Source organism: Lissotriton helveticus, chromosome 11 (assembly GCF_964261635.1).
Source record: "Lissotriton helveticus chromosome 11, aLisHel1.1, whole genome shotgun sequence".
Classification (NCBI taxonomy): domain Eukaryota; kingdom Metazoa; phylum Chordata; class Amphibia; order Caudata; family Salamandridae; genus Lissotriton; species Lissotriton helveticus.
The window spans coordinates 281,978,823-282,005,218 of record NC_136072.1 but is presented as its reverse complement, the minus strand read 5'-3'; positions in this window follow the sequence as shown (position 1 = coordinate 282,005,218).

The window sequence follows — 26,396 nt, the reverse complement described above, 5'->3', positions numbered from 1 at the left end:
TTGCTCCAACATCTTTCCTTCATGATGAAAAGTGCAGGGAATTGAAGAAAGCAGGACGCGGGGGCATGAGTCCGGAACCATCCACAAGCGGGACAGTAGGTTTTATTTTATATTTCCCATCCCACCCCTCCTGCCTAGCTGCTTCACCCGTCTTACCCATCTCACCTACAATCACATCACTTATTAATCACCTCCCCCATTCCTATTTGTGAATTTCTAAACATTGAAGCTGCCATTTGTAATGCAATACATATCGCGTAAATGTGAGTCGTATTCAGTGGTCGAAGTGGGGGAAAAAAGTAGGGGAACTGTGGGTGGAGACTCAGAGGGCGGGGATAACCCAAGGACTGGATCAGTGGGCGAAGTCAGATGTGTGGCCAGAATGTGCAAAACATCCCAATTTTTAGTATTTGTTTGGCATTTCAATGACCAGTTACAGCTTATTGTGTTATGTAATTCAACCAATGGATACACTTGATTATTTAAGGTTTAATAGGAGTTATTGGCATTTAAATACATTCAAAAAGTGGAATATATTTCCAATCACACAATGTCCCATATACGCTTAAAAGTGGAATCACAAGCCATTTGTCTCCAATCCATGCAGTTTCTCTCATTAGCACTTCTCCTCCCTTCTTCCACTAGAGCAGTTCAAACATGAATGGCAAAATATCCTAGTTTGCAAATGTTTTCTATATAAATATGGCTCTGCCATATTTGTCACATAATACATCATCTACTGCATAATCGTGCAGTTTTAACTGATCATTTTTGTAGCTCAAACGGATAAAAAGTTATTAAAAAACATTACTTGAGTTGCTGCAAAGTGGTCGGCCCTTTGCAAAGGTTGACTATCACCTTTCTCACTGCTGAATATGTATGTTATACTGATACTAATGGGGCATATTCTTTGCAGAGACTTAACATGTGTAAAACTGTCTAAATAATAAAGTATAAGAAAGTATATTGCATTACGCAGCAGCCTTTTTTTGTTGCATAATTTAGTCAACAATGCAGCATCATTTTGTCCCCCATTGCTGCATAATTCCAGTGGCTCCAGAGCACGTAGCACATGTTAAAACTGCCTGTGCATGAAGCAGAGAGTGTGAAGTTTGTAAACATAGTTTAATGTGTGTGCAAATCCTGCATTGCAGATCCTTGGTGAGTTGCAGCTACTACTGCTGAAACGAGGCCAATGGAGGTATCAATGGGTTAGGCAGACTGGTCTCGATGGCAGGGCCGGCTTTAGTGCTGGTGGCACCCTGTGCAACAATGTTTGTTGGTGCCCCCAAAGATCACCTACCCGTCGGACACTACACAGAGACAATCATTTTATACGTGTGTAAATCACCGAATAGGAAATGTTACATAAGACAAAGGACTACAAGGTGTAGAAACCACATGACAACCATTCTAGTAGGCAGTATAGTTTAATAGCTCACTGTTCTATGTTAGGATTTTAACTTATAAACTGCAAGTAACTAAAGGATCTCTCTGAAACAAGCAGTAACCTACTAACCTAGTTAACATTATGTGCACTTTGAGACCTACATGGTACATGTTCTTTGCAGCAGGCACATTAACCCTCTGTGCCACCTTTCCAGGAGTCAACCCTTCCACTTGACAAAACTCTGATCTCTCTCTAGGAAGAACACTACGCACCCACCCAAAATAGGTACCCAGTACGGTCACACTGTTGGCACTGCCCTAACCTGCTCAAGGTTCATGTGACCTCAATGACAGAGTCACAGTGACTGGAAAACTGTTGCTCTAGGGTGTGCTGCTTCGTAGGCCTGCCCGCAAGGCTAGAGGTGAACTTCAGTATGGATTGTGATGTACAGGCCTTCAAGGTTAACCCACACTTGCCACTACAAAGGTCCACCTGCTGGTGCTAAGACACCTGGGCTTCTAAGGTCTAATGGGTCTTTCTAAGGTCTAGCATGGTAATGTGCTCCCTCAGGAGAGTGGTCCGGGGGACTGGTCATGAAGGCTGAACCCGACTCCCCAGTTCCAAATTCGACAGCTCTGGCCATAGTGCCACATCCTCTCCCCCACTGAACAGCATACTGCCCCACTGAGAAAAACTCACACTGCCTTCAGCGAAAACCCAATTGTGCCCCACTATAAACACCAGGATGCAACTTAATTCAAATTATGCATTTGATAAGAGTACTATGCTGCCTGAAAAACAAAAAATTAAAAGCATACACTCATAGGGATTGCAAGATTAAGTAAAGCAAGTGAAATGTAAGCAGAAACAACATGGTTACCTTAACGATCTCTCACTCGCAATTCAGAAATCAGTGAGTGGGTTTACCTAAACAGTTAAGGACATGACTACAGGGCCCTGAAGGGAACTGTTTTCAATGTCCATTGCTTATATCCTTAATAAACGTAAACAGTACGGTTTAAAAAAAAAATCCATAAACAAAGAGGTACACATTTTGTTTTCGAATCCACCCATCAACCAGGTATTGCAATACATCCAGGAATGGTGCACTTCCCCATCTGGGGACAACAATGCTGTTCAAAGAAGGACGAGAAAAGAAAAGTAGCGCTTCACTGTAAAGTCTGTAAAGTGAGGCAGATGTGTTTGGATGTGAATAAAACCAATCTGGCCACTTTGCAACCACTCTTTCTTGCTTTATTTAGTTATGTATTTATTTTTCATATTTAAAACCTTTTATTTCTCCCCGTCCAGAGGCTGCACTTTGGAATAGTAAAATGTCAGGAAAAGGGCATTTCCCGCAAGAGTGTTTTTCTTTTTTGGCTCCATTTCACAGGGAAGCAACTAAATAAAAGAAGGAAAGAGAAGTTGTGAACCATTTCTTCAAGTCACGGTTTTCAGTAAGTGAGGAGCAAGACAGAAAGAGAGGGAATAATAGGAAGGGGGGGTCAGCTGCCAGCACAGAAAAGAAGAGGACATTGTCCCTGTCTTCTCCGGGCAGTAAGGCAGAGACAGAGTCCTTTTCCTTCTCTGTCTGTCACCGATCCTCCACAAAAGCAACCACACTCACACATGTTGCCCCCTGCCTCCCTCAGAAGTATTCTTGAGCCTCATTGCGTTACAGCCTTAAGAAAAGAGGCATAGTGAGCAATGGCGAAGCAGAGCGAGGCGCGCTCTAGGCTGCCACAAGCAAAAGCGTGTGGTAGCATTTTCTGGAGCCACACACTATATGTCTCGCAGAGCAGCGCATGCGCTGGCTCAGCCAGACCTAAAAATGGTAAAAGTAACATCCAGTGTAGTAAAAACAAAACTAATCCATGATTGTAAGCTCCCTAAGGTTACATATATACTCTCAGCATTGTCCACCTGCGCTTCAGTGGCTCCATATCCTACTTTCTTACTCCACAACTTGAAAGCAACTTTGGCGGCTGAAGAATGACCGCCCTAAATGTCTTACCAAAACAGTGATGTCCTGCCTATCCAGCTACCTATTAAATCCCATGACTTTCTGTGTACTGTTCATACTGGCTTCCAATGGCACCTAGAGCAGAGATTTACACTTGGGCATTGTGCTCATGAGACACAAATGAACAACAGCAGTGGCATCAATATTATTGCACAGTCAAACAGGCACCAAACAGCCTATGAGGTGATCTTTAGCATCAAGCAGAGGAGACCAACTCATGCACAGGCATACACATGCCCAAAACATCTACAGCAGGGGACAGAATGGTTGCCAATACACGTGCCACTCGCTCCTTTCCAAGGAATCCAAAATGACAATCTCCTTTTCCAAGGCAGCCCCATGCTCATGGGGCTAAATTTTCCAATTGGGAACATTCAGAGACACTGATGTACCAAGAGTGCACCAAGTAAATAAAAACATGCCAGGGGCTACATTATGGTCAACAAGCAACCTGGCTGTGGTCAGAATATTAGTGCTTGCTAGCACTTCATTCCACCATAAAGCCACTATAAAGGGGGCATAAAAGAGGGAAAGGCAGTAAGACAAGTTATGAAATAAGCGATCTTCTACAAAGCGCTTTTACAGTAATTTGGGGATATGCAAAATGTTGACACAGAGTGAGCTCGAGTGTGACACCTAGACAGCATGAAGTTCCAGCACAAAGGAAATGAACACTTTACCGCAGTGCATCTCCCTTCTACTAGGGCATCAGGAGGGTGCAGGTGTAAGGTAGGGATAGTTTAAGAGAAAGAGAAAAAAAGAAAACTGTTTTTCCTATATAGTTTTTAGATGATTGGAAACCCTTATAATCACCAAGTTAAGACACAAGAGGCTAGATGGGGGGGGGGTAATGAGGGGGGGGTGAACATGACCATCAGCAGATAAAGTCTCCTAAAGGGAAAGGAATGCTACATTCCAAATGCACCAGGATTTGATTTGGGCAGCACGTCATGCACACTTCAGCCAGGATGTGTACAAGCAAATACAGGCTCCTTCTGCTATCTGCCTTCTTAAACCTTTAAAAGGGAGTTCTGAGCCACAGCTGCAGGTATCATGGTTTACATCAGGTCTACAACTGCTGGTAAGACTCTGTATCTGGATAAGAGCGCAGTGTTTGGTGAAGGAGTGGTCCCAGAGGCTCAAGATACCTCTGCTGTGCTCCATGTATGGCGCAACACTGCACCCGAAGCAACCCGAAAAAGCTCTACGTTGTGCCCTCTGTCAATCAGTAATGCCCCAAAACGCTACTGTGAATGTTCCCTTGCTATCGAGGATATAATCCTACATTGCACTAAGGGTGTCAGTCAAAAACTGGGGATGCACTGTTAGAAGAGCAGTTTATTTTGATAAATCAGTGAAGTTTTACATTGGGTCTTAAACTGCCATGGTGCAGCTCAGAAATGAAAATAAAACTGTCAGGAAACACAGGTTCTCCCAGGAGAATCGTACCACATACTGGTCACCAACAGTGACGGTTCCCACACATTCATTTAACGGGGTGGTGAGGCAATGCTTCCCACGAGCTGAAAAATATTCACATCAACAAAACAAGCCACTGGCCACAATCAGATTCGTAGCAAGCATTGGCATAGCCAATGCTTGTTTTCTTTTCCAGGTGGCGTCCCTCAGTCTGCGTGAGCCCGAAAATAAAGGGCAGAGGAGTTCAAGGGGGGCCACCAAAGCATCCTGATGTGACCATTGAAATGGTCACAGTGGGGGCAGGCTGGTAGCCTCGGCAGTGATGAGTTGTAAATCACTGCAGCAACAGGGCCATCAGAGGTAGCCATTTTTGTGTGCTAACCCAAGACTGATGGCCTTTTCAATGTTGCTTTGGAGGCTCCTGCTGTTACAGAGGGGAAGGGGGAGGAGGCCGTGGGCACTGCAGAGGCCTTGCTCGAGGCACCACACTGGGGACACGGCTGAATGCTAAAGCTGTAATTTTCAATTAGGTACATTCCTGCCGTCCTGGGATGTTTTTTAAAAATAAAGAAGTAGGGAAACGGACTGCAATAATTTTTCAAAGTAGGGGCACGACATGCCCTTCCGATCCCGCCCACTTCTACCAATGGTCGTATTGCATTGCAAATGCTTGTTTACAAAGAGTGCGCAGTCACAAACACGCCCATCTCAAGAAAAGGAAGCGCAAACACCAGAAGTGAGGCGTCTCACGCTGGAGAGTGTGCGGGGCTCACGTGCACCAAGGAGAGCCCCGCACACCGGCCAGAGGAAAGCGGAGCTTCCCCAATCATCACAGTACATATAAAAGCCACAATAATCATATTCTTTTCTATCCAAATCATTCCAGTGCAGCAGTGTGCTATTTATGCAGAAGTTCTTTCTGTCTTTGTGCGATTGAAACGGTTGTTTAATTCAGTACGCACTTCCAGCCCAATCCAAAGTTAGTTATGAAGGAATAAAAAACGCAGCAACATCCAAGCGCCACACCAAGACTAACACATGCACAGCCCTCAATGAGACGCGCGGGAAGCTGTCTAGAGAAGCTCAAACAGTACTTTTCCATAGCATGCTTATTGTTCAGTAAGGGAGTATAAATGATAGTGTTTGGGTTTCTAAATGATGAGCGTGAGAAACAAAATTTACACCTAGGTCCACGTCTGCTGAAATTTTCTTATGCGTTGTGCTTCAGTTTTCTATGGACTGAAAATGGAATGAGGCGTAGGTTGTTTAGACAACGTTCTTTTTTCTCTGCCCCGACTTCCTTCCTACTTCCTTACTCACACAAAATCGCCTCATGTCTCACGCATTCATATGGAATGTGCTGATACCAGCCCCTCTGACCATCTGGCCCGGGATGGACATTGAATACATATTTTCTTTACTAACGGGCATAATCGACTCTGGAAGACGTCATCCAAGCTACACATGGTCTGGGACTGCTGGCCACCCCCCGCCTTATCATGCAACTACAGTAAACACTTCTCAGACAAGCAACAGCATTCTTTGGAAGGCAGGGGGTCTAGCGACCCCCCGGCCGTATTTATTAAAATATGAAAACAAATCAAAATTAAAATAACATTATTTACATCATTATTAAATGCAAAATTCAGACATTAGATTTACAGCGAGTTAGACATGTATGATGGGCTAACCTTAACAAATGTCTAATACAGCGTGTTTCCTAACCGAATCTAACATCCTACATATCACTTTTGCATTTTAATAATTCCTGGTCCTACGGCAAGGTCGTTAACTGGTGTCAGGTCCTTTACCCAGCTACGCCCTCACATACGAGTGCGCATGCGCGACAAAGGCCCGGTTACCGGGAGAGTATGTACCTCTCCTGGTTACCCTCATATGCACCGTGAACTCCATTTAACCAGGTGCAGGATGACCACTAAGGGCGTTGAGGTGTGACTTCTGAGTAAATCTGACATGCAGCCCTTACGCTGATTGAGACGGAGGACCCCCTCTGCCCTGGAAGGACACATTGAGACCCCCGCAGTCCGCCCTCCGTCTACCCTCTCCTTTTGTCTTCCTGCTGTTGCCGCACAAACGGACGCCGTCTTTCAAGAAGCTCGACTCCCGGCATATGAAGCCCTATATGCAGCCCTGTGTTATGATCTGCAATTAATAGGCCTTACTACTGCTGTTACCTGTTTTTTTGCTGCCATAGGCACCATCATAGGCCTCTTACTATAGGCTTTGGCCAGGCACCCCCCTGTGCACTGCCACATTTACAAGCGTTGACCATACCAATTGATACCCTATGGATATACTATGATGACCACGGTGCCCTGCGAGCACCTGTGCCGTTGCTGTAGCCGCACAGTTTCCCGATAGGAAACGTACTGACATTTTTTGCGCAGCGACCTCTCCTTACATTTCCACGGCCAGCCAAAGCTGGGGTCAACACACCATAAACAATTATCCCTGTGTTGGCACCCCGGAGTTCTTCATCGGTCGCCCATCACCCTTGAAACCGTTGCTTGCCATTCCTGTACCTGACGTACGCGTCTCTTTGGCTGTCCACCTGGTGCAGTTGTTGCGGTGTGTAGCACTTCCCAGATATCCGCCATGAACCCGGCCATGCATAAAATGAAAAGACAACACACACGATTAGTGTTTCTGGCCTCCTTACAAAAGCTGCAGTACACATGTGAGTATTCCATCCCTGTCACATGATAAACCTTAGCTAAGATTGGCACCAGACACATTCCAATCAACTCGCCACTACAAGTACTTAGCCTTGCATCAGTCTGTGTCACATGCGGAGTATCTGAATTAAAATTACATATATGGTGCCCCATAGTATGCCCCTTAGTGAATAATAGACTTGAGTGCTAGCGGTGAGGAGCACGTCAGGCAGCAGGCGTGTCTCCAGTCATACATCGTGAAAACAAAGATGAATGATTATTGCCTTTCGTATTTAGATAACCAACTTCAGAAGGCAGCGCTTACTTCGTGAGACTGTACCTTCCCCTTTACACACACCCACTCCCCGCTTAGGGTGCCAAGATACTGTCCACGCCCATTTGACATAGGCTTGCATGACAACCCTCGGCATACCATGCCATCTTGCACATGCACAAGGGTGTACCGGTACTGCGTGATGCCATACAAACGCATCAATACTGTGTGATATTACCAAATACAATCTGTCTGTTACAAAAGCGCCCACATGTGCGCCCGCCAGATGTGATGCAGACAGCAAGGCTAGACATGTTTCCCACTACAACTTAAGACTGTGTGTTATCTAAAACAAATCATACTGTGACATATGTTTATGTGTACTTGTGTGTCACAAAACACCTACTCATCATGCAAATGATGCAAACGAAAAGGAGAACCGAGTGGGCAACTTATGTTTGTGAACTGAGCTGGACTTGAATTAATCTCATTCACTGATAGTCACTTGCCCTTGATAACACTATTACTCAGGTACGCGTAATTAATATTACTTAGGGGGAAATAAATCTTCGAGCAGCTGCTCGTGTTTCCGTTCTATTGTATTTAGCACTATTTGCATAGTGTGATATGCCTCCTTCAGTCCATTATGGGCGAAAGGGTGCTCCCTATGTTTAATAAACAAATATTAACCGCAGGAGTAAATTTCGGGCATTTCCTGTCCGAAGTGCAAAATTATTGAGTGCACGGAGCTGCTCTCGTTCTTTCATTTTTGCACAACTATGTAACAAAAGTGAATCCTTGGGTCGTATTTGAATGCAAGGGGGGCACCTGCAGCGCCCGGTATTCCTAGGCGGTCTACCTCACCCGGCCCAACCCTGCTTAGCTTCCGAGACTGCCCACATTCAGGGTGGTAGAAAGGGATAGCAAGGGTGACTGGAAAAGGTAAAAGACCCCTACCCCTTCCTCAGACCGCAGTAATAATGCTCAGGTCTCATATTTCATCATTGCAACATTTCCAGCCATTGTTGTTACCCATTCGATTGATACTGCTTGTAAGAATTGGCGAAGGAATAGACTTGTTTTAGGTGCCGGTCTGTTGTGTTAAATTTCTGGATTTAGTCCTGGAAAACACACAAAGAGGCATGATTTGTGACGCGCAGGATTATAGTTTACATTTCTAAAGCCAGGCCGTAATTTAAATAGTCCAACCCTCTTGGAAAGGATTCATAGCTATGCTTCTTTGGCTATAACACAAGCACCTATTTTTAGTCACGCCATCAGGCTCGAGATCCAAATCACCCCCCCTGCTCATGAAGCAAACTGAAAGGGATGTTTCTAAATTATTGGAATTAAACCCTCACTGTTACAGAACACGGACCCTGTACTTGTAATGAACTATTGCCCAGAATCACATGGTGCTGTGCTGAGCTGAGCTGCCGCCGGGGATCCAAAGTCAGCTGCCCTGACCGCAACACCACACCACACCTCTCCAGGAAGTCTTAAAGGTCATTACACCGGTTACAGGGCCGACCTTTCTACTACTTACACAGACTGTTTGTCAGTACAGCAACCCCGGCGTTGGTTCTTCATTCTGTGATGACATTAGACCGAAATGCTGATGTTTCCGGGTCGCAGCCCAAGACCGGCTGGTACACGTCCCCCGACGAAAGGGGAAATCGTCTGCTACTCTCCCGTACTCCGTTCGTGGAAACGCTGAGCAGCTCCCGACCTCTCCTGGGCTCTCTCTCGGACCCTTCCTGCGCCGCACGTCCTGCTCCAGCTACCCATCACTCGCGAGACTTCCACGCTGGCCGCATCCTGCAAGGAGAAAAAGGAGAAAATTACAAGCCCCACGGCGGGGCGAGGAGCGAGCCTGGCGAGCGCGGGGCACAAAGAGGACGCTTCCCGCGCTCCCCAGGTACTTAAACACTCCTATGCTACGGGTCCCGCCCCCTTGACCCGGAAGAGTAAAACAGCTTCCGGGTCACCGGCAGGACCCACGAACCAATCAGGGCGTTGAAGGGGGAACCGGGCCCAGCCATGTGTGCGTGGGGGCCCCCCCTTTCCTTTCTCAACCCAGGAACTGCCATTCCAGGTCACTGTAACGTCATTGTGTAAAAGCAAAACTTTTGTAAAACTATTTTCAGATTTCAATTAGGTCACCCACCGTAGTTATTTTTTGCGCTCTAATATTAGTGCTGTTGCTCACCAGGGAGAGCAGTTGGAGGCAACTCTATTAACAGCGAAGATTAAAACTCTTCCTTGTTTTTATCCTAGGACAGTATCTTTGCAGCACTGGCGCGCGATATTTTACAGGGAGTTGCAATTTGCAAATAACATATTGACGGAGCTGGGGTAGGCCGGGGAGGGCAGGCAATCTCAAAGAAATAAACATTCAGTTGTAGGAAAGTTGTCACCGTTTTTTTTCCACGGCTTGATAATTACAGATTTGAACCTAAAAAGGAAACGAGGCTGGAGGGAGATGTCAAGCGGCAATTAGCTGCAGAAAAAAAACACCCTGACATGAATTCCTAATATGATTTTTCTGAAAGTAGAGGGATATTTATTTAAAGTCTCAGATACACACTCGCCTTTGTTACTCGATGCTAAAACAGGTTATATTTATTGGTCCCGTGATCACCAGATATAGTCTACCAAAAATGCGTTTTCTCAGCTGTGCAATTGTTCAGAGTTTAAAGCTTATCTCCTAATTAAATTCTTTTATGAAACCGTACAGTTAACTATGGCAGAATTTCAGAAAGAAAAATGTGAACAGGACCAATTTTTTTGTGTGGCAAGCTATGCAATATTATGTCAATAATTAGGAACATTTATTTGCAAATAATTTATTTGCCCATTTGCCCGTGTTACTTGCGAGTTCTGTTGGGTTCCATACAGTGGATGTAGAGGCTGCTGTTGCTTACCATAGGTTGACTTAATTGTCAGTCTCATGTACTTGCTTCTTATTGGTCAACTTCCATAGGCGTTCTTCCTCTTCATGTGTTTGTCCATATCCTGGAGCATTGATACATTTCTTTTATCCTCCGCTGCTCATTTTGTTAAGATACTTCTTTTTCCTTTGTGTTTAAGCCCTCTACCAGGGTGCGCCTTTTTTTTTGGACTCCTTTGTATACTTCCCTCCCTTCTTTATTCCTGCCACACTCCCTTATCTGTGTTGCTGCTAGTCACCCAACTGCTCTCCCTTCCCTCGTCCATGTTGCTGCTTGCCCCGATCCTTATTGTGTTGCTAATGGCCCCTTCCCACCATAAACCTTCACTCCCTACCTTATCTATGTTGCTGCTTGTTCCCACCCTCACTCCCTCACTCTCTGTTGCTGCTTTCCCCATCCACATTCTCTCCCTCGTTCATGTTGCTGCTTTACCCCAACCCTCTTTCCCTCGTCCATGTAAATGCTTGTTTTTCTGTTCGCCAGTCTAACCAGCCGACCATGATGTTGTGCGTGCATCTGGTTTTCCCACCTAACATTTGGTTGCCGGAATGCGTGAAAGTGAAACTTCTTAATATCAGCCCTAGCCTTGGAGAATTATAGCTACACCATCACCGTGTCTACTCAGTCTTTATAAGTTCAAATTTGCATCCAATCATGTGGGCCGGTTTATTAGCTATCTCAGAGCCAGGGCCGCTTTTATTTTGCTGCTCACGAGCTGCAGTGCTGGAGCTTCTTTATTGCGTGTACGGCGGCAGTCTGACCCTGATGTTGTGCATGTTTCTCACGTTTATGTTTGGCTGCTAGAATACGAAGTGTATTTACTCAAGTAATTAGTGAAATTCCTTATTAAAGTCTGAAACTCCTTAATAAAGTCTGTTTCCAGGAAAAATCTTGTGACGTGACCTTGGCGTTCATTGGATGTGCATACGGCATAGGGACAGAGGATATAGGAGAGGGCCTTAGAGTCAAACGCTATCTCTGTAACTGCTCAAAGGCACCTACCAGCCTTTTATCCTACTGTGAGCTGCAGCAAGAAGGCCTCATTGAGTTATGATGTTCGTACCATAGAGCTGTGTTTTACATACCATGTCATCGAGAGAAATACACTTTCCAGGATTGAATGCTCTTTATCTGAAAGAGTCAACATAAAAAAGAAGCTGACAACTGAATTGTTATAAAATGAGCATCCAGGAGTCAGGGTGGGTTGAGTTCCCAGGCATGATGTGGTGTTGTGTGTCATGCCTGGAATCAGGAACACTGCTGTGCTCCGGATTCCATGAGATGACAGTTACGACCCAGGTTAATAGATGAGATGTGATTTACTCTGCTCCTCAATAAATCACCTTATAATAACTTTCCTAGCTCCAGAACCGACAATATTTCACTGGCGACGATTGGGCAGCAACCCTAAAACAACCTGGAGTCCCTACCAGAATCATTACACCTCGTCTGATGCGGAGGATCACGAACTGGCAAGTAAAGTCGACGGCGGTGTCTGCGCTGTATCGCGGTCCATGTGAGCATCAGGAAAGTGAAAGCGCCGATATTTTGAGTCTTTATGGGAAGAAGCAGGGAAATTTTGAACAATATTCCATTTCCCGGTGAGTCGCGCTGCTCGAGCCGATGCGCATGCGCGTGACGTAACAGCGTCAACGCGAGCCTGCGCGAGACCAGCTGCTCAAGCTAAATGCGCATGCGTGTGATGTTACAACGTCGCTTCACGCAATCTGACGCATGGCGGCTATCTTTTGGGAAGAAAACCCATACAAAGTAATGAGGATTATCTAACTGCACGCAATTAATCAATTTTCTCGAGCTAGACTGAATTTACTCGAGCTAGACTGAATTTATGCACCTGTTTTTGCAAGAATTCTACAAAGGAAGCTTATTATTCCGCAATTACTCTGCAAAAAGCCTATAAACATCAATTAATACCTTCATTTAAATTTTGATAAAAAAAAAAAAAAAAACGAACACTACATTTACCCACCATAGTGTTTTAAGTAATTAATTACTTTATTATGGAGAGTTTTTCTGCACCACCACCGTTTCTACCTAATCCAGGTGAACCTATACTAGAATGGAAAAGGTGGAAAGAAGGCTTTAATGCTTATATTGAAGCTATTGGAGGAGATGACTATACTGACAAACGTAAACTAGCCATTTTAAAACATTGTTTGGGAGCTGAAGGAAGACATGTCTTGAGTCATTTACCTTTGTCTGCAGATGGTGTATCAACTTCGGAAAGTACAATTGATGTTTTTGAAGAAGCGATTAAACAGTTAGATAAACAGTATATTAAGAAAGTCAACATTGTAGTTGCCCGTCACAAGTTTTTGAGTAGGGGTCAATTACCAAGTGAATCTGTTGACTCATTCATGAACGACTTAAGGGTTTTGGCATCCAAATGCAAGTATTCAACCTTTCATGATCAGATGCTGCGTGATCAAATGGTTCACAAAATTGCTGATGTCAAGCTACAAGGGAAACTGTTAGATACTGAGGATCTGACTTTAGACAAAGCGTTAGATATCGCTCATCGTTTTGAAAACATGAAACTTGGGGTGAAGGAACTCGCAGAAAAAAACATTGCCGAAGTCAACCTTGTAAAGAAATCTAGTTTTGAAGAAAGACCTTTCAGAAACAGAAACCAACAGTTCCAACAAGGGAGAGAATTTGCATGTTTTAAATGTGGTAGTCCAGATCACTTAGCAAATGACAGAAAGTGTCCGGCAATTGGTCAAATGTGCAGATATTGCAGAATGAAGGGTCATTTTAGCAAAATGTGTAAGAATAAGAATAAGTTTAAGAGTAAAGGTTTTAGTCAAAAAAGGAGTTCAGATGAGCATATAAATGAAATTGAAGACGATTATTTAGAAGAAGAATTTCTTTTTGCAGTATATGAAGTCAATACTGGTGAAAAAGACTCGCCTTACTGCACTGTGAATGTTGGAGGGAAGGAAATTAATGTCATGGCTGATTCAGGGGCAAAACGCACTCTCATTGGTGAAGAATGGGTGAAAGAATTTCCTGGTTTAAAATTATCTCCTCCAGACATACAGTTACTTGGATATGGCAAGAAACCCATTGATATTCTTGGTTTCTTTACAACGTCCCTTAGTTTCAAAGGTAAAACTATTAATTCAAAGGTTTATGTGGCCAAAGATGGCTTTTGTTTATTGGGTTGGCCTCAACAGAGGGACTTAATGATAAAATTGGATCCCAATCATCCTGAACAGGTACTAGGGTATTCTGATTTGGTCATGAATGTAGAGTCTGATCTCGGCTCTGAATGTGAAAAAAAATTTCCTTTGGTTTTTTCGACCTCCAAATTGGGTCTTTTGAAAAACTTTGAACACAAAATCATTCTAAGGGAAGATGCCATACCAAAAGTTCACAAAGTTAGGAATGTCCCATTACATTTAAGAGATGCAGTAAAATCTGAACTTAAAAGGTTATGTGATTTGGACGTCATTGAGGAGATAGAATCCTCTGTTTGGTTATCCCCAGTCGTTGTCGCTCATAAGCCCAACAGCAAAATAAGACTCTGTGTGGATTTGAGGGATTTAAACGGGAACGTTTGGGTGGATAGACATCCACTCCCTAATATTAATGAAATGTTCACAAAATTGAAGGGGGCATCAATTTTCTCCACTTTGGACCTGTCAAATGCTTATCATCAGATAGCATTGCACAAGGATAGTAAGCATTTGACATCCTTCATCACTTCAGAGGGTGCTTTTAGGTACAAGAGGATGCCTTTTGGCCTAATATCAGCATCTTCCCTCTTTCAAAGGGTCATGCATAATCTTTTTAAGGATTTTGTCAATGTCTTATATTTCCAAGATGACATTTTGATTTTCGCATCCAATCCATCTGATCATTCCGAAATTTTGTATAAAGTTCTATGTGTGTTACAAGATAGTGGTCTAACACTTACGAAAGAAAAATATAAATTTGGTGTATCTTCTGTTGACTATTTGGGACACACCATAAGTAAGGAGGGCATTTCCCCGAAAATGAATTTAGTCAAGGCCATAGAGTTAGCTCCAGACCCTGTTGACAAAGATCAGCTCAGATCTTTCTTGGGGCTTGCAGAATATTATTCGAAATTTATCCCCCTATTCTCCGACAAGACTGTAAGCATGAGGAACTTGATGAAAAAAAATGTCCAATTTCTTTGGGATGATAACTGCAAAAAAGAGTTTTTATTGCTAAAAAAAAGTATCATATCTGCACCTGCGTTAGCAACATTTAATACTGCTAACAGTTCATTTGTCATCACTGATGCTAGTAATGTAGGAGTTGGTGCAGTATTGATGCAACGTCAAAAAGGTCAATTGGTGACGATTGGATTCGCATCTCGACCCTTGAGGGATGCTGAATGCAAGTATTCCACATTAGAAAAGGAAGCTCTGGCTTGCTGGTGGGGTATTGAATACTTCCGCAAGTATGTGTATGGCACTGTTTTTAAGCTTTGGTCTGACCATCGTCCGTTGGTGGATTTATTTACTACCAAGGGCTGTGGCAAAGCGACTTCAAGAATTGCCAGATGGCAGTACAAGCTTCAGGACTTTCATTTTAAAGTGGAATATATCCCTGGCATTAGAAATGTCTTAGCTGACTGTTTGTCTAGATTGCCCGTTCCCGATGACAATGTTGTGGAAGAAGATAAGGATGATGATAATGTTGTGTCAATTTGTGAAATCTCCAAAGGTTGCATTGGTGAGGATGCGTGGAAGTTGACATGTGATAATGATTCTGTTCTTAAAGATATTTGTAATTTTGTAAAAACTCAGTGGCCTCGTAAAGAGTTGTTGTCTGATGAGTTTCTTCCTTTCTTTCATGTTGCACAGGAATTATCCATTGTAGAAGGTGTTTTGTTTAGAGGTTTACAATTAGTGGTCCCTCATGACTTACAACCTAAGATTTTAGACATGGCTCACGAAGGTCATCCTGGGATGACATCCATGAAAAGAAGGATTAGGAGTGAATTCTGGTGGCCAGCAATGGATAAGTGCATAGAACGTCAGGTTAGGGGCTGTCTGGATTGCTGTTTAAGCGATAAATCGCAAAAGCACGTTAAGTGTGAATTGTTTCCCATATCTAGACCTTCACGTGTTTGGGAAAGTGTGTCGTTAGATATCGCTGGTCCTTTATCGTTTAACAAGAATGTGATGTACGCAATAATTCTGGTAGACCAGTTGTCTCAGTGGCCTGAGGTAAAGATGGTTTCTAGTGTAACATCGAGTGTTGTGATCAAGTTCTTAAACAAAGTGTTTGAAAGGGAGAGTTTTCCAGAATCTATCACTACTGACAATGGTGTGCAATTTGTATCCTTGGAGATGAGAGAATTTATGGAGCGTCATGGTATAAAACATAAACGCGTGTCAGTGTATTATCCCAAAAGTAACGGCATCGTGGAAAGATGGATCAGAGTATTTAAGGAAGGTCTTCAACTTGCCTTGCAAAATGGAAGGGATTGCAAACAAACCATTAGTGAAGTTCTGTGGTGTTATAGAAACACACCCAGGAGCATGGGTGACTTGTCTCCTTTTGAAAAGATGAGAGGGAGGAGGTGTAGTTCCAACTTGTCTCAACCTTGGATGAGAATACTTGGCTCTAGGAGTTCTGTTGACGTTGATCGTGCTCCTAGTGGTGGTACTTCCCAGTTCAGTGTCAATGATTGGGTCCGTGTCAAGAAGTGCAGGAATGTCAAGTCTGGTGAGTCTCGGTATTCCAGTCCTTTGAGGGTCATGCGTGTTGGAAGGCAAGTTGTCGAGCTTTCAGATGGAAACGTGTGGAACTTGTCAAGGGTTGTTAAGGTTCCTAGGTGGTTGTGGCCCAAGGATATGTCTCCAGGGTCTAAAGTTTCATCTGGCCTGAGGTCTTCCAATGGTGCAAGTAATTGGAGGAAATTCTCGAGTCCTACAACTGTTCACTGTTCTCCTGAAGTTAGGTCTTCCTATTCCTCTGACGACAATGTGCCAGTCCAACGTGTGCAGAGGAAATCTCATGTTCCAGTTTGGACTAAGGACTATCATCTCTATAGATAATTCAATCTGTGTATTTATATGATGTTTTCCAGATATTTATATTTATGTCTTTTCTTTCCACAATTCTCAATGTGTAATATTTGCTAGTTCTTGCTACTAATCATTCTCTTGTGTTCCTGTAATTCTTCCTTTACGAAGGGGAATGTGTGGTGTTGTGTGTCATGCCTGGAATCAGGAACACTGCTGTGCTCCGGATTCCATGGGATGACAGTTACGACCCAGGTTAATAGATGAGATGTGATTTACTCTGCTCCTCAATAAATCACCTTATAATAACTTTCCTAGCTCCAGAACCGACATTATTTCACATGACATATTCAGTTCTAATGTAGATTGGCTCTAGAGGTGACCTCAGTACAGGGTTTAGTGCAGTGTGTCTGCACACATCACAGGTTCCAGTAACAGACAGATGCTACTTAACTGTGCACAACATTTATCTGGCCTCTGCATCGAGACTCAGATGGCCATTAACCCCACAAAAGTCTCAAACATCATTATTATATGAAATCTATTGATGTTATAACTACAATTTAATAATTGTTTTTTTAACCGTCATGCTTTCTCAAATATGCTTAAAAATACACCATTAAACCACTCTTTTTTCCCCAAAAAATTTCGGAGGGAGAACCCTCCCGAACCCTCCTCGCTAACCACTGGGCACTCAATCTGAACTTTTACGCCCTACCACTTTCAGATGTCGCGGGAGTAACTGAAATGCCACTCTGCTCGCCAGAAAAAGTAATTGTGCCGGTGCCCTGATTTGTGTATATTTTATTACTGTACTCTCAGCTGGAGTTCACACACAGTCTCAGTCTAGTAGTCTGTGGTGTACAGATACTTTTCAGGAGCTGTGCGACATAGCTGAATGCACACTTACTGCTGGTCGACAGGGGTGGGGGATCTTAACCGAACGCTCTGGGTATAATGATTTTAGCCGTCAGTAAGTCCAGTCAAAGAGTACCCTTTTAAATAATTGCTGCCAGCTTTGGTAGTTCAATGTCGCTCATAAGTACACTGAAAACTTGGCAGCAATCAGGGTTTAATGTCTCGTATTTACAGGTTTCTCTCATCTTTATTTCTTGGTTTTGCTTGCGGTAAAGTGTCAGTCATAGTCCCCGAATATCACTCGTAATTACACTGACATTACGGAAATGTCATACATAAGCACTCTGAATCCTTGGTAGCTATGCACTGAGAGGGTTCATTACTGTGGGCACAAGACTGCAGGGGGCAGGCTGAGGGTTAAAGTGCTCCTGCCTGCAAACGAGGACAGCGGCGCGCTCTTTTCGGCGAAATGTCTGGGCTCTATGGGAGAACAAAGCTACATCAAGGCAATGCGTACCCTCAAACAGTGTTTGTAGGTAGCAAGCCTGTTCACTTCACCTTACTCAGAAATGTAGTATTCAATGTTCTAAGTTTTCATTAAGGGAAACTGCGTGCTTTATAGATAGCAAACCTTAAGGCCAGCGAAGACAATCACATGCACTAATGCACGTGCAGTTCACGGGATGTGTAGCAGTCAGTGCATTAGACCGGATAAAGCAAAGTGCTGATGGTATCCCTCAAATCCAAGACGCAGAATATTAATTTAATCTGGCAGCTGTCACAGTGAGTGATGCCCTGGGTAGTAAAAAGACCAACATCGTTCCTGATGTGTAATGTGACCTCTGCAGGATCCTCTCTGCTGCTGGGCACAGGTACCCCAAAGGTGCCTACTGCTGAGTTGTCTTGGTGCTTCTCCATGGCTCTGCCCTCACCCGCTCTAAGGCCAGAGTCAGATGACTAGGCAACTACAAGTGGCAAGGGTTCCCCTCCCGCCCTGTCTGAGCTGCGTATGTGTCATTGTATTGCTTTTCCAACTCTGCATTGCACCGAGGACATATCTTCATAATACACTAATATGGCGAAAAGATTTGGCATGGCCAATGCTTGTTATTTATTGGAACAATAAAAGAGCTCTAAGTGGAAACAGAGTATTACGACATTTCTTTAGCTTTTAACCCTCCTTAAGCTGACACATAGCCTACACCTAAATCCAAAAACCTTTGAACATAATATCACTGTATTTTGTCAACAAAAGCACGATTAAAATAACTTAAGAAAGTTTTGCAAAATATTACGATGCAATGCAGATTTTTATACATTAGCAAAACGGAACACAAACAATGACATAACACCGCTATGCGATTTGCATGCACTGCTAAACAAACAAGTCACTCCAAGTCACATGTTTGTAAGCAAAACTAAAACGTTATCATGATTTGCATAACTCACCACGTACAACAACTCACTGCACAAAAGCCCTATTTATGCTCAGATAATGCCACTCCTAACAACCTCAACATGTCAGTTAGGTACACCAGTATAATCCACACAATTCTAGGATTCTCTAACTTCACTATTTTTGGAGTGCACATTTTTAATTAAAATTTGGACCTACATTTGCACTGACTTTTCACCACTTTGCCCCACTGCCCACATTCTCCAACAAAATGATGACTGGCTTTGCACCAATAAATTCTATAGGGGTCAATGTGCAGAATTGGCCCGTGTGAGTCCCAAAGGACTGAGACCCAAAGCAAATATAGAAAAAACTTTACAAGACAATATTCAAAGTCAAAACCATAAGAATGTATTCAAAATGTAGGAACTGCCAAGTCAGGTCTTCTGAAGAAAATTACATATTTATATGTATTCGTGCCCCCACGCGCTACCCTCTCACCATCTGCCATGTTGAATAAAAACCCCTGCATTACTTCACATTCAGAGGCCTTATTTCTCTGTCACCAGGCCCCTCCATGCCAGACCCTGAAAAAGGCACACGTTACATTTCTCTGCAGCACATTAGATATTTTTTTTAGCAGTCACGGTGAAGAGGCCCACCCCGGGGTGTCTTAACAGTGTCAAACAAGGGTCGACCTGATAAAGCTGCATTCCGGCCCGAGCAGGAGGCGAGCAGAAGCCCCTCTGCAGAGATAAGGCCCAGTTTTGCTGTTGGCTCTCAGAGATAAGTGGGGCCCATGTCAAGGGAAACCTCCAAGACAGTTACACAAGGGGTGGACAGGAAGGGCCAAACCAACTGCTAGTATGAAGCAGCAACATTTCTACAGATGAGAGCAATCTGCATGCTGCCCCGAGCTAGAGATAAGACCAGACATGCTAGTCACTCTGACACCCAGGGCCCTCCCTGGCCAACAGAAAGGAAACAGCCCTCATGGAGAAGTCTGATAACGTTACGCAAACAGGCAGTGCGAGTTTAGCTGACCTTGCTGCCACCTCTATGCACCCACCCACCTATGACTCATTACAGTGAACGCTACATGCTCATATCTTTTTCTTTCCTTCTGCTTGGAGGGCTCCTCCCTATGTATGCAAAGAATGTATAAATATTGTACTCTGTGAATAAAGCTCAGAACTCTCCTGTGCCCGCTTGGCGCTGGAGATCTCCTTTAACTCGAGTTAATGCAATAAAGCCCATTGACTCTAATACCACGGACTGTGCTCCTCATTTATGCTTGACCCTTTTGATATTTATTTATTTATAGAAATTATGATAGTGTAAATAATTTATTTACGACATAATCTGGCGCCCGAATAGGGCCGCATCCCCTTCCCCACGCGCCGGCGATGTAGGTCCGGCCCCTGCCCCCTTCTACAGCCTAGACGGACTTCAAGTGTACACGCCAGCGGGACTTCCCGCCAACTCCCTCAGGCCCACGGAGGAGGCGGACTGCGACCAGACATCCACACGAGGCGGTGAGGAAGATTGCGGAGCGTCCTGACCCAGAGCCCAACCCGTGAGAGAGCCGAGTCCGAGGTCTTCAGAGATCCGCCATTCCTGCGCAAGCGTCAAGCGTCCGATGACCAGGTCTTCAAGTTCTGCTTCCCGGTGAGTACCACTGAGAACGCATAAAGACGGGTTCATTTAATGAACACGGTAAAGACGTGTCTCCTTCAGGAGACCGGTATGGTTGTACTGTATTTCAATGCATAAGAATATGTTATGTATGTTTTAGGTTTGAAATTGTTTTAATTGGGTTTTAAGCATGCCGCTGTTTTCAAAATTGTGTAAAATAGGCACTAAAAAGGGAATATTAGAAGAGGCAGTTAATGTCCCGCCAAGAGATACTCCCGGCCATTTTATGTATAACAAACATGGCATCAGCGCTATTCTCTATTTAGACCTCTGGGTAGATTACACAAAGGATCTAGAGACGGTGCATAGATGGCCTGCTACCGGCACATGGGATTCAGAATGTATTATGAGAGTAGAGGAACAACTATGGAAAAGGAAGTCGAGGCCCTCGCAGAAAGAGGCCATTGAATTATGGCGCAAGGAGGCTAATAGGAGGGCCCTGAAAGAACTTAACAAGGCCGAGAAAAGCAGGAAAATGTCAGAACAGGCAAAAGAAAAAGAGTTACTAGAAGAGGGTGAACAGGTTCGAGCGGAACAAATGGATAGGGAAAGAAATGCTCTTGTTGCAGGTATCTACCCTGTACTCTCAGAGGAGATTACGGAGGAAGTTCCCCAAAATGTACCCCTTAAAATTAAACCAACGGCACCAGAGGCGTTCCTTTCCGCCTACCTAGCAGAGCCACCCCCAGCCTACATAGACGCACCATTTCCCCCGCTCCCATCAGAGGCCGTGCCCCAGCCAGTCCAGGACCAACAACAGGCTTCCGGGGGTGCGGAAGGGGAAGGGGATAAGGAAATAAATGATGACGTTGAACTCCCTAGATGTATATATGATTTACAGCCAGGTATTACTGGTCCAATGCGCGCCATATCAATACGAGTGAGGCAAGCCATCGCAGAGCTAGATGGACTGCCTGATATGAATACACATTTAGATGCCTTGTATGAGTTCATCAGAACAGGACGGAACCATGAATGCGTAGCTCAAGCTATGGAAAATAGAAAAGTAAAAGCTAAGAACAACATCCTCCGTTTTATTGTCAACTGTCTGATCAGGGAACGTGATGAGGGTGATGGGGACGTGGAGGTTAGTTTAATAGAGTGGAGCGACAGCATCAATGACGGTAAACATGATAAGGTAGCGCAGACAGAAGCAATGACGAATAAGATTAAAAAGAAAATACTAGCAATACGTAACGCCGAGAAGGAAGGCAGGGATAGTGTGTCAGAGGAAGGGGATAATAACGAGACGCCAGACAAAATGAATTTTCTGGGCATAGCACGGCACTGTAATGGCGCCAAACACCATCGACCTCAGAAAACAAGGGTTAACAAGGAAACAAACATCTCTCCTGAGGATTTGTTCCAAACAACTGAAAAAGCCCTAGACCATTGGATGGACGATGAGCCACCCCTCACGCCACATGAGAGGGAGTTGGCTCGGTCGGCCACCCAGTGGGTGTCCCAACATCATGTATATAATCCCGACATAGTGGCCCAGATGTTCCTGAGCCTCCCACCACTCGAACAACGCCTGGCCAGCATCTATATGGTCCAACACTTGATCACGTTGTATGAGAGCCAATATCACCACCCTGGCAAATTATATAAAATACTGGAAAAGGTAATACTAGATAGATGGATGGGACAGGGCCCAGAACTGATTAACACCATTTTAGACTTGCGTCTCCAATATGAGCAATTCCTGTCCACCTCAATGACACCAGACCCTCGCCCCAGAGGACAGTACCCTCTGCGAGAGGTCCACCCCATAAGAAAAATAGATGGCACTGTCCAGCGGGTATATGTCTATACCCCTCTCACCAAGCTAGAAATACTGGAAATGAAGAGGTTGTTACCTTCCCATGATAAAGACCCGGGGGGGTTTCACAGAGAAATAAAAGATATACTCCGCATAGGAGACTATACTTACCCTGATATCCTAAGGTTACTAAAGGTCTTGTTACCAGCAGGCATTTACGAGAAACTTAAAGAGAAAGACTGGGATGTGGGAGATAAAATGTTGAAGTGGGCAGAGTTGCAAGCTGAAGATGCAGGTAGGGCCCCGGGGGATGGCCTTGGTGAAAAAATTAAGGGGCTCCCCGAACTCCTTATACAAATTTTACCAAGACTATTGACGACTAAAAAGGAAGACTGGGATGCAATTTCAGCCTGTAAACAGAAACCAGAGGAAGACACGAGCGATTATTACACTAGGTTGGAAAAATGCTTCGCTGTCAACAGTGGTTTAAAACACAGTAGTGAGGCCTATCGCCACCTTTTTGTGACCAAACTGGTAGATAACGCCCTTCCTCAGATTAGGAATAGAGTGCTGAAGGTTGAGAGCACTTGGCAAGCAAATAGCCCCTCACAAATGTTACAGATGTTGCAATAACACCAAAATAGAATAAGGGAAGAGCAAGAACAAGAAAAGAGGCGCATGAAGGATACAAAAATGAAGGTGCTAGTTGCCCAAACAGTACCTGCAAACACGAACAAGAATGGTACCGCACCCACTAAAGGGACCTGCAATTATTGTAAACAACAGGGTCACTTTGTAAGGGAATGCCCCGTCCTAAAGCACAATATAGCCACAGGTAAAACAAAGGAACGGCCCTATACACCCAGACAGTACAACACTCAACAGACACAAGTCCCCACCCCGCCGCAGGTCCAGACGCCCGCTGCCGCTGCACCTCAAATGTATCAGTACACGCAGTCAGACTACCCAGAATACCAATCTTTTTCATGAAACAGCCTCGAGAGGGAAGATTGCTTGCCCCTTATCCCAGTTCCTGTGGACCAAGAGGGTCCTTATGTACATGCTCGTTTGCTGGGGCAAGATAGAAAGTTTCTGATTGACACAGGGGCAAGCAGGACTACCATCAGTCATGACGAGGTCCCAGGGGCACCTCTCTCGGGCTCACAGAATATATCCCTGGGATGTTCTGGAAAGCCAATTGTCAACAAAGTATCAGAACCAGTCTCTTTAGGGGTGGGTCCACTGACACGCACCACAGACCTATTACTCACGAAAACATGTCTAGAAAATTTACTAGGTATAAAGACCCTAAAAGAACTGGGATCAGTTATCTGTTGCTCACCAGAAGGAGTAAGACTGTTTTTGCGTGATTTCAAAGGGCATTTCACGGTTAGAGATTTTGATCCCAGACTTCATGATGTCCCACAGTATCTATGGGCACAATGTTCGACTGACGTAGGTTACATGGATATAACACCACACGAGGTCACTCTTAAGGAAGGAGTAGTCCTACCCCGAATACGACAGTACAGGATTCCACCTGAGGCTGAAACAGCCTTATTAAAAATAATTCAAGAACTCATTGAACAGGGGGTGGTGGTGGAGACAGACTCGAATGTGTGTAACTCCCCCGTCCTCCCTGTTCTTAAACGCACAGACCCTCAAGCACCCCCAGTTTACAGACTAGTAGTTGACCTTCGAGAACTGAACAAATGTGTGGTCCCACAATACCCAGTGGTCCCAGACATTTCCTCATTATTTACTGCCATTCATTCTGAGGCAACATTTTTCACGGTCATTGACCTGAAGAATGCATTCTTCAGCATTCCAATACATCCTGACAGTCAATATCTTTTGGGATTCAGTTTAAAAGGACGCAGCTTTAAATTTACAAGAGTTCCCCAAGGCTTTACAGAAAGCCCAAGTGTTTACAGTCAGGCATTAAAGAGACAACTTGACAGTATTAGTATGCCTACTAACACAGCATTAATACAGTACGTGGATGACATTCTCATCACAGCAAGATCAGAAACTGACTGTGAAGAGGCTTCCCTCACGGTCCTTCATTTTCTGGCGGACAAGGGGCACAAGGTGTCCCCTTCGAAGTTACAGTTCTGTGAACAGCAAGTGGCTTACTTAGGGCACTTGCTGTCCAAGGAGGGTAGGCAGCTGACACAAGAACGAATTAAATTGATTTCCAACATTTCACAACCCAAAACACAGAAAGAAGTACGTGCATTCATTGGCCTTACTTCCTATTGCAGACAATGGATTCCCCAGTATGCCCACATAGTCAAGCCACTCATACAATTGACTACATTGGAGGCAGCCACCTCCAACGTCCTCCCTTGGACATCAGAGCACACCTTAGCATTTGAGGAACTAAAACGGGCGTTATGTCAAGCGCCAGTTTAAGCCACTCCTGATTACAAGAAACACTTCACCCTGTTTGTGACAGAGCGGGATGGAACAGCACTATCTGTTCTCACACAAGACCAAGCAGGGAAACACAAGCCATGTGCTTATTTTTCCAGTACACTGGACCCTGTAGCACAGGCTCTGCCAGCATGCTTGAAATCTGTTGCGGCCACAGCTTTGGCCATAAGAAAAAGTGACTCTATAGTGCTGGGACACTCTCTGACAGTACAAGTACCACACGCAGTCGAAGTTCTCCTGAATAGGACACAGACGCAACACCTGACTGTAGCAAGATTGACAGGATACGAGCTGACACTATTTCAACCCCACATAGAGATTAGAAGATGTAACATACTCAACCCTGCCACTCTTTTACCCTCAAGCACAGATGACACCACACCCCATGACTGTGTGGAAGTAACAAATGTAGTGACGAAGCCAAGACAAGACTTGACAGATGTTGCACTCCCAGACCCTGACATAACGTTTTATGTAGATGGATCATGCATGATAACAGGGGCAGGAGAATTAGTGGCAGCATACGCCGTAACTACTGACCATGAGATCATAGAGACACAAAGAATAGATATCCTGTCAGCACAAGCAGCAGAGCTCATTGCTTTGACGCAAGCCTGTAAACGAGCAAAACAGTTAAGGGTTAACATCTACACTGATTCACAATATGCGTTTGGGGTAGTTCATGACTTTGGGGTACTATGGAGGGAGAGAGGTTTTCTGACCTCACACGGGGCCAAGATACAGCATGGCCCTCTCATACAGGCCTTGTTAGAAGCAATACACCTACCTACAGCCATAGCGATCCTGAAATGCAAAGCACACACAAAGGCCACAGATGTCATTTCCCAAGGTAATGACCTGGCAGACCGAACTGCTAAACAGACAGCTCAGACTCCAATTGACATAACAAACTCACAGGTATTACCACTGACAAGGACTATGACAGTCAGGGATCCATCCAAAGATGTACAAGATATACAGACCCATGCCACTCCAGATGAAATAAAGAAATGGACTGAACAAGGAGGGGTCCAGACTGACCAGGGTTGGATGACTAAAAACAAAAAGACATGGTTCCTCCCAGACTCTATGGTACAGGTGATAATAGAGACAGCACATAGCCCGGCACACTTGGGAGAGAAGGGAATGTTGGATGGCCTGCAGAATATCTGGTTTAACAAACACTTGCGAGCGGCAGCAAAACAGAAAGTGAAAACTTGCATGATTTGTTGCCAATTCAACCCTGGAAAAGGCATCTCAGTGGAACAGGGTGGATTTCATCCCCCTGATCACCCTTTTGAGGTTCTCCAAATGGATTATATCCAAATGGACAGATGTAGAGGTCACAAGTACGTCCTGGTAGTGGTGTGTGCCCTAACCAGATGGACAGAAGCTTACCCAGTCCCAGATTATACTGCAGTTACAACAGCCAAACAGTTAGTGAGGGAGTTCTTCCCTAGATACGGGTTGCCACGTGTCATTTACTCAGACAAT